This window comes from Leguminivora glycinivorella, chromosome 24, assembly GCF_023078275.1.
Source record: "Leguminivora glycinivorella isolate SPB_JAAS2020 chromosome 24, LegGlyc_1.1, whole genome shotgun sequence".
Lineage (NCBI taxonomy): Eukaryota > Metazoa > Arthropoda > Insecta > Lepidoptera > Tortricidae > Leguminivora > Leguminivora glycinivorella.
Window position 1 is genome coordinate 6,542,682 of NC_062994.1, and position 8,276 is coordinate 6,550,957.

The following is an 8,276-nucleotide window of genomic DNA, read 5'->3' on the forward strand; positions in this document are numbered from 1 at the left end:
CCAATTCGATGTCACATTAAACTAGTGTATTATCTTTAAGGAATGATTCGACTGTGTAATAGCATTTTTCTAATAGTAGGCATTTCAGTTTAGAGTTGAACAATTTATCAGTGGGTTCGAATTTAATAGTATTGGGGAGTTTGTTAAAGATTTGAATACATTTATAGTGTGGTCCTTTTTAGGGTTCCGTAGTCAACTAGGAACCCTTATAGTTTCGCCATGTCTGTCTGTCCGTCCGTCCGTCCGTCCGTCCGTCCGTCCGTCCGTCCGTCCGTCCGTCCGTCCGTCCGTCCGCGGATAATCTCAGTAACCGTTAGCACTAGAAAGCTGAAATTTGGTACCAATATGTATATCAATCACGCCAAAAAAGTGCAAAAATAAAAAATGGAAAAAAATGTTTTATTAGGGTACCCCCCCTACATATAAAGTGGGGGCTGATTATTTTTTTCATTCTAACCCCAACGTGTGATATATCGTTGGATAGGTATTTAAAAATGAATAAGGGTTTCCTAATATCGTTTTTTGATATTATTAATATTTTCGGAAATAATCGCTCCTAAAGGAAAAAAAAGTGCGTCCCCCCCCCTCTAACTTTTGAACCATATGTTTAAAAAATATGAAAAAAATCACAAATGTAGAACTTTACAAGGACTTTCTAGGAAAATTATTTTGAACTTGATAGGTTTAGTAGTTTTTGAGAAAAATACGGAAAACTACGGAACCCTACACTGAGCGTGGCCCGACACGCTCTTGGCCGGTTTTTTATACATAGCTAAGTTGGATTTAGGTATTAACAGCTTATTCCTATATTGACTTCTGGTTTTACAAGTATCTTCTTTTAATGGAAATAATTCTGTATGTTGCCTTACAAATTGTGCAGCCTCCATTATATATATTGAGGCTAGCGTCAACAGTTCCTGCTGTATAAAATGCGGTTGGCAACTGTTAGGGACGCGTATGTTCGCCAGGATTCGAATGCACTTTTTTTGTAGGATAAATATTTCTTCGGCGTTTGTGCTATCTCCCCAGAGAAGTACGCCATATCGGAGAGCAGAATAGATATAAGCAAAATACACGGATAAAGCCGACTCAAGATCAGTGTTCGCTTTTAATATACCAAGGGCGTAGATAAACTTGACTATTCTTGTTTTAAGACTTTCGATGTGAGCCTTCCAGTTTAACCCTGAGTCTATTGTTATTCCCAATAACTTAAAATCATTTACTTCTTCTATAATATTTTTACTTATTTCAAGCTTTAGTTCCAAGGATTTTTTCTGCGTAGGTTTAAATTGGATAATTTTTGTTTTCTGTAGGTTTATATCTAAATTATGCTCGGCAAGCCAATTTTTAACAGTGTTTAAAAGATTCAAGAGTTTCTGATTTGCTTCGGTATTGTCTGTGGCACTAAACAGCAAAGAGACGTCGTCTGCGAACATAACACATTTTGTATTTACATCTATGATTTTTGGCAAATCGTTGATATACACCAAAAATAGGGTACAAGCTAAGATACTACCTTGAGGTAAGGAGCAAGTTGTTTGACGCAGTTCAGAGTTTACGCTGATCATCTCTCGGTTCTGGTGGTCGTAATAATCTATTTGGACGTATTGTTTCCGATTTTGTAAGTATGACTGGAACCATTTGTAGGCCATGCCGCGTACTCCTACGCCGTATAGTTTAGTCAGTAGGATCTCGTGTGATACTTTGTCGTATGCCTTGGTCATATCTAAGAGAAGGCCTATGCTATATTGTTTTATGTTTAAGTATTCCAGGATATGTGTTATATAATGGTAAACAGCTAGGGTTGTTGAATGGCGTTTTCGAAATCCGTGTTGATTAGGGTCTAAAATATTATATTTTTCGAGAAAGCTATACAAACGATTTGCCATAGATTTTTCAAAGATTTTTGACACGGATGGTAGAAGGGCAATCGGTCGATATTGGTTTGGGCTATGTGCAGTACCGCCTGGTTTTAAAATTGGTTTAATTTTAGATGTTTTTAATAGTTCTGGGAAAGTACCTTCGTCAAAAGACTGGTTTATTAATAGAGTTAGTGGGGTCGCTAGTTCAACATCACATTTCTTAATTAAAGCAGCTGGAAGCTCGTCAAAGCCATAGCTTTTTTTATTTTTTAATTGACGTATCAATTTCCGTATTTCGTCCTCTTTGACTGGAGTAATATAAATGGAATTCGTAGTAGGATAGATAACAGGTCGACCGACTCGTGGTGTTATCTCTCCCGCGGGCGCGCGTGCGCAGGGCGGTGGTGGCGGGGAGCTCGGCGCGGGAGCCGATGATTCGCCTACCGATGCGAAATACTCATTAAACATGTTTGTTATTCGCGCGGGCGATTCTAAAATATTATCTCCTATTTTTAAAGTTATATTTTTACGGATAATTTTTTTATTTCTCCGGGTTATGTTATTAATTAGTGTCCACATTGTTTTTACTTTATTATTTGATCTCTTAATTTGATTAATGTGATTGATTTTCTTCGATTTTTGTATGCATTTCTTGAGGATTTTCTCGTATTTTTTATAGTGGTCGTGTATGATTATGCTATTTGTGGTATTGACGAAGCTTTTTAGCTGTCTTTTATGGCGGCAAGCGAGTTTTATACCTTTTGTTAGCCATGTTTTATTATGGGTGGGAGATACTAATTTAATACGTCTCTTTGGTAAATATGTATTTAAAATATTTTGTAATGTGTCATGAAATGCTTGGAAATTTTGATTTAAGTTGTTTTTTGTTAATAGTATGTCATTCCAATTTATTTCAGCGAGTTTTTGTTTGAATAGTACCATGTTTTTTTCACTAAATATTCTACTGTGTGCGTACCACTGCTTTTGAGTATTGTGTGTATCTTGTCTTTGGAGTGTCATTAAAACGCTTTTGTGGTCCGATATGCCGTTATCTTCTACCTCAACCTTACAATTGGTTTGATTAGTAAATATTAAATCAATACATGTAGATGAGCTATTTTTCACCCTTGTGGGTTGTTTTACAATTTGTTGAAAATTATAGCATAACATGGTTTCTATTAATCTGGTTTTTGTAGGTGAATTACCCAACAAATTTATATTAAAGTCGCCAACTATAAAGATGTGTCTATTTTTCTCTAGGTTTTGTATCTTACAAAGTAATATATTCAAACAATTAAAAAAGGTTTCAATTTCTCGATCTGGTCTGTAAATGTTAACTATAAGTATATTTTCCTTGGGTATTTCTATGGCACAACACTCAAAAATGCACTCTTTCGATAATTTAGCTAAGTCTTTTCTTTCAGTAAATTCGATGTTTTGTTGCAACAGAATTGCCACACCTCCTCCTTGATGTTGACTCCTATTATATGAAGCTGCGAAATCGTAGTTGTTAATGGTAACTAATTCCTTTTGGTTTTCAGATATCCAGGTTTCAGTTACACATGCTAACGAAATATTTTTGTCTAGCAGAAGGGTCTCCATGATGTCGGTTTTATTTTTTAGGCTTTGGGCATTTTGAACTAAGATAGTAAATTCATTCACGAAAGGAATTATTTTTGTTGTTGGTGCCGTCTGATTGTGTACTTATGTGTGAGTATTCGTCCGTCGTATTGGGGCGGGCCGGAGTTGATTGTTGTTGTTTGCAATTAGGCATGATTTGCGCGTCTTGTTTTGTGTCTAGTTGCTGTGCTTGCATTTCTTGTGACCTATTTTTGTCATGGACGTATTCTATACCATTTATAAAGAGCCTGTTGTTCCTGATGATAGCATATTTTCCCTCATGACGTGCTTTTTTCATATTTTCTCTAAGTAGCGTTCTTTCTTCTAATGCTTTCTTATCTAAGAGAGGTGAAATTGCGTAGCCTGTGTTTTTAAAATAGTGTGCGTTTTGAAGTGCGTAGTTAGTCATACGTCTACTTAAGAGATCTAATCGTACAGGGCGACGACGGTGCCCTCTTTTGCCTATTCGAGTGGCCTGTTCTATAAATCCGTTAATATTTATATTCATAATATCTGAAAACATGTTATCAACACGATGACATAAATCTGATTCCGTTTCCAATTCGTACTCGTCCAAGCCATACACAATTATTGTTTTGTTTTGTTCGATATTTTTAGTGGAGTTTGTTTCCGTCCCTATTTGATATTTTAGCTGTTGTAGTTCCGTTTTTAATTTTTGGGTTTCGTTCTCTAATTGTTCGATTTTTGTCTTAGTTTTCAGTAATTCATTCTTTTGAATTTCGTGTTGCGTTGATAATGTGCTGATTTCTTTAGTTATATCTTGTTTTATTTGGTGTATACTTGTATTTATTTCTTTTAGTATAGTAGTTCTCATCTCAGCTAACATGATTGTTTTATATCGATCCAATTTTTTATCCAATAGGGCGCTTAGTTGGTCTAGTGTGAGCGGCTGGTCGTTTATTGTTGAGGGTGCGATGTTTGTAGATAAGTTGTGTGATGTGATGCTTGTTTCGGTGTTATTATATGTTTGGGTGTGAGTGTCTTCCTCTAAGTTTAGCAGATCGTCGACTGACATGGTGGTGTCGTCGAGGCCGGGGGCCGACGCTGGTGCTGGGGGTAAGTATCGATTTCGTACTGGGGTGTTATCATCTCTTTTCCTACGTGTGACGTTATTGCAATTTTGGCAGGTCCAATATAATTTTAGGGTTCGTTCTCAAAAAAGTGGCACCGTCAGGGTAAAGTGAATGAAAAAAAATGAAAATGGTTTTTTGTACCTTTTTGGATTTAAATATGTTTTTGAGTGCATCAATGATACGGAATTTGCAGGAGGGAACGAAATAGTCGTAAAAACGTAGAACTTATAGCGAGTTGAAATTTTAGACATACAGGAGAAAGTGAATAGACAGGGTAGCAGGGAAAACGTGGCAGGATAAAGAGAGTTTGAATAAAAAAACAAGTTTACCACTAATAATTCAACGTATATCGACTATTATGATTTCGTTAGGATTCAATGTTTTTTCTTTAAGTAGAAACAAAAGCAAAAAAAAGTATTTTTTTAAACAATATCCATTATTTTTTATTCAAAACAGTTGAAGTACAGTAAGTGATATCTGATTATTATTTTCAGTCACGATGCCTGCAGTGTTTGACTGGTAGAGAATGCCTTAAGGCATTATGTACACCATTTTGTACTTTTTTTATGTGCAATAAAGAATAAATAAATAAGTACCTACAATCACAGTCTTGTAAAACAACAAAGCACATATCATGATTCACAATGTGAGTTGTACTTGTGCATGTAATGCCTGCAATGGCTGCCCCAGTGGAAGAGTTGGTTCGTCTCCTTGATGTCTCCTTGGTAACATATGTCGAGATAATGAGGTCAGTATTTAAAATGAGGGCCACTCTAGGGCCGGACGGTGTGCCTTGGCTCTTTAAACATCTTGGAAGTAGATTACGTGGCCACATTGACGACTGCCTCCGAGAGGGTATAAATTCTCGTTGGAAGGTGGGCAGACTGTGCATTTCGAAAAAAGGGTAGTCCAGCTGACTGTCCCTTAGGATACCGTCCCATTGCCCTCCTAGATGAAACTGGCACGATGTTGAGCGCATCATCGTAAGTCTCATCTACTGCTGTGCACGCATTTTGAAAGACACGTGCCCAAACATCAGAGATCGGGTTCTGGGAGGAGCGATAGACGCAATTGATGCGCTGCATAAATACAGCGGTCTGGTAGCAGAGAAAAGGCAGGGAGCTATCGCAGTATCTCTTGACATTGCCAATTACTTCGGCTTTCTTCCTTATGTGGTAATAAAATAGGCGCATTGCTTCCACGATGCGCCTTTCTATCTGAAGATCATCATTCACCATAGGGCATTGCCTTGCAGATAGAGCACTGCTCAATGAATCAGGAGGAAGATGCCTAGAAAGACGAATGGAGTGTGGTGTTCCTACCGGCTGCGCCATATAAACGTATAGGGACAGGTCAATGAGACTACGTGCTCAAATCAAGACTGACTTATTTATTCTTCTTCTTACCCACATGCATATTCATAATAATCATAACCTACCCACAGTTTTCCACAGGGGTTGGTACTGGGCACCTGCTCTGGAGCATTGGCTTTGACTTAGCTATCAGAGTAGTCCAACTTCTCCGCATGATCACCATTTGTTATGCCGATGACACAATAGTAGCCGTGAGGGGAAGAAAGTACCAGGATAATAAGGAGAGCCACAGTGGCAACTGAGCTCACAGTTAGGCGCATTAATTTGTTTGGGCTTGCGGTGTTACTTGCCACGACCGATGACGTGGTTTTCGAAGGAAATGTTGGCTTCTGCCCGAAGAAAGTGATTGCTGCCGACCTAGCCAAAATGATAATCGTTGACGCTATACGCCGATCGAAATGCAATCTGGTTCTGTAATGCCTATATGCAAGAGCGATAGGGATGTTGCCTTGCCTGTTGGCGGTGAGGCGATCCCTCTTACGCCCCAAATTAAGTACTTGGGCTTAAATTCAAACCAAAATTGGTACTCCGAGGAACATTTTATCAAATTGGTTCCTAGCCTCGTCGGGACTGCTTCGGCGCTGAGCAGACTATTGCCCAATATCGAAGGACCCAATGCCCCATATTGGCGCTTATATGCGAACGTCATCCGCAGCGTGTATTAAAAATTTCAGCTCAGTCGGTTGAATATTTCTGCTTCAAATTGGGTTGCAAGATTTGACCTCAACATACATACAAACATACATACATACATACATTGCAAGTTAGTAAAAACCATGTCAATAGCTTTTTTTTACTTGTATTTCTTTATCCTGTCAACAGTCACTTTACCCTGCAGAGTGATGGCAGGATAAAGTTACACAGGGTGTAGTGAAAATCCGATTAACTAGATATTATCTCCGAAACTGTTGATAATACAACTGTCATAATTTTAATATACATAGTTATACTTCAATACAACATTAAAATGTTATTGGTAAAAAAACTGCCGTATTAATATTTTAAAATAATCATGCCAGAATAAAGTGGACATACCTGTTACAAACTCCGAACGTCACACTTTGAAAACTTCTAACCACAAGACCGCAGCACCTCACACACAAACCTTTACACCGGCGGCTAGAACCATACTGGCTACGTATTTTACGTATATTAGGGCCTCAATAAGACTTTCTGTGTGTGAGTGAGGTGCAATACCGCGGACGCACAGGATATGGAGAAAATATCGCTGGACAAACTTTGAAGGTGAAAATTAGTGTTCAAAAGTAATCGAAACATCCCGTGCAACGTATATTTAAGAATATAGTAGTCTATTCTCTACAAGAAACGATATTTTATTATCATAAAACTGCAATTTAATAATCTATAGAGCGAAAACTTGAGCAGTGTCGCGTTGTGACAAGGCAGGGTACAGTAGAAAACGGTCTTCTTTATTTTTTTTTTTACAAAAGTATTATATTTATAGAAAAAATATGTGTTGGCCTCGATGTGTCACGTTAATGCCTACTTATAAAAATTTTAATTATATGTGGAAATTGTATATTTCGCATACTTTCTATTCAAAAACGTGATGGCAGGGTACGATGCCACTATTTTGAGAATTACCCTTAGATCCTTCCCGTGTTCCCTATAATAGGCTGAAGTCATGCTAGTACACGAGTAGTGATACGCTGCGTGGCAGGTGACGCATTTCAATAGCTCTAAGCGGACATTTATGTCTAAATTGCATCCTAAGCACTTCATCTTAAATGTTTTATTGTGTTTCTGTTCTTAATATCTAGGTATACCTGCTGTGAAGTCGGTTTGTTATTGCGTTGGGTAGGCGCCGCTGTTAGCGCGTGCGAGCGGTGAGTCCTATATGCGAGTCCACGCGTGCGACAGAGATGCCGTCATTGACAAATGACTCAACTTAAATCACATACGTATCACTGTCTTTCCACTTCAAACATCACTTTAATTATATAAATATCGTCACTATCGATTCACATGCACCTTCAACTAAATAATATGCCAACTTCCGGACTCCCGGGGGCTTATTTTAACTATTTCGATTTAATCTATGCGGAGCTATTATTTTCGCGTGGTGTCAGCTCGAATTCCAACTACCCTCTCAACGTACTTTAACAGCTATATAAACAACATATGTGTATTTCAAAGGAAAACAAATATGTTTCCTTGGAAGGTCGTAAGTTACAATACTTTACCACAGTATAATAAAGAGTACTATGGTACAGTATCGCCACTCCTGCTCCCCCCTGAAAGTGCCGCCCACACCCTCTCGGTTACCTCACAGTTACCGCCTGTCAACAACGCGAACAGTCGACCTG

General features: G+C 38.2%; 1 protein-coding gene across 1 annotated transcript in view; it reads right to left on the bottom strand.

Moving 5' to 3' along the window:
- Nucleotides 1–8,046, bottom strand: part of LOC125238612 (sodium/nucleoside cotransporter 2-like) — a 62,730-nt gene extending 54,684 nt beyond the window's left edge. The window contains exon 1 of the mRNA XM_048145969.1: nucleotides 7,737–8,046. The gene's annotated coding sequence lies outside the window, so the exon portion shown is untranslated. The remainder of the gene's footprint in view (nucleotides 1–7,736) is intronic.
- Between the last annotated feature and the right edge of the window lie 230 nt (nucleotides 8,047–8,276).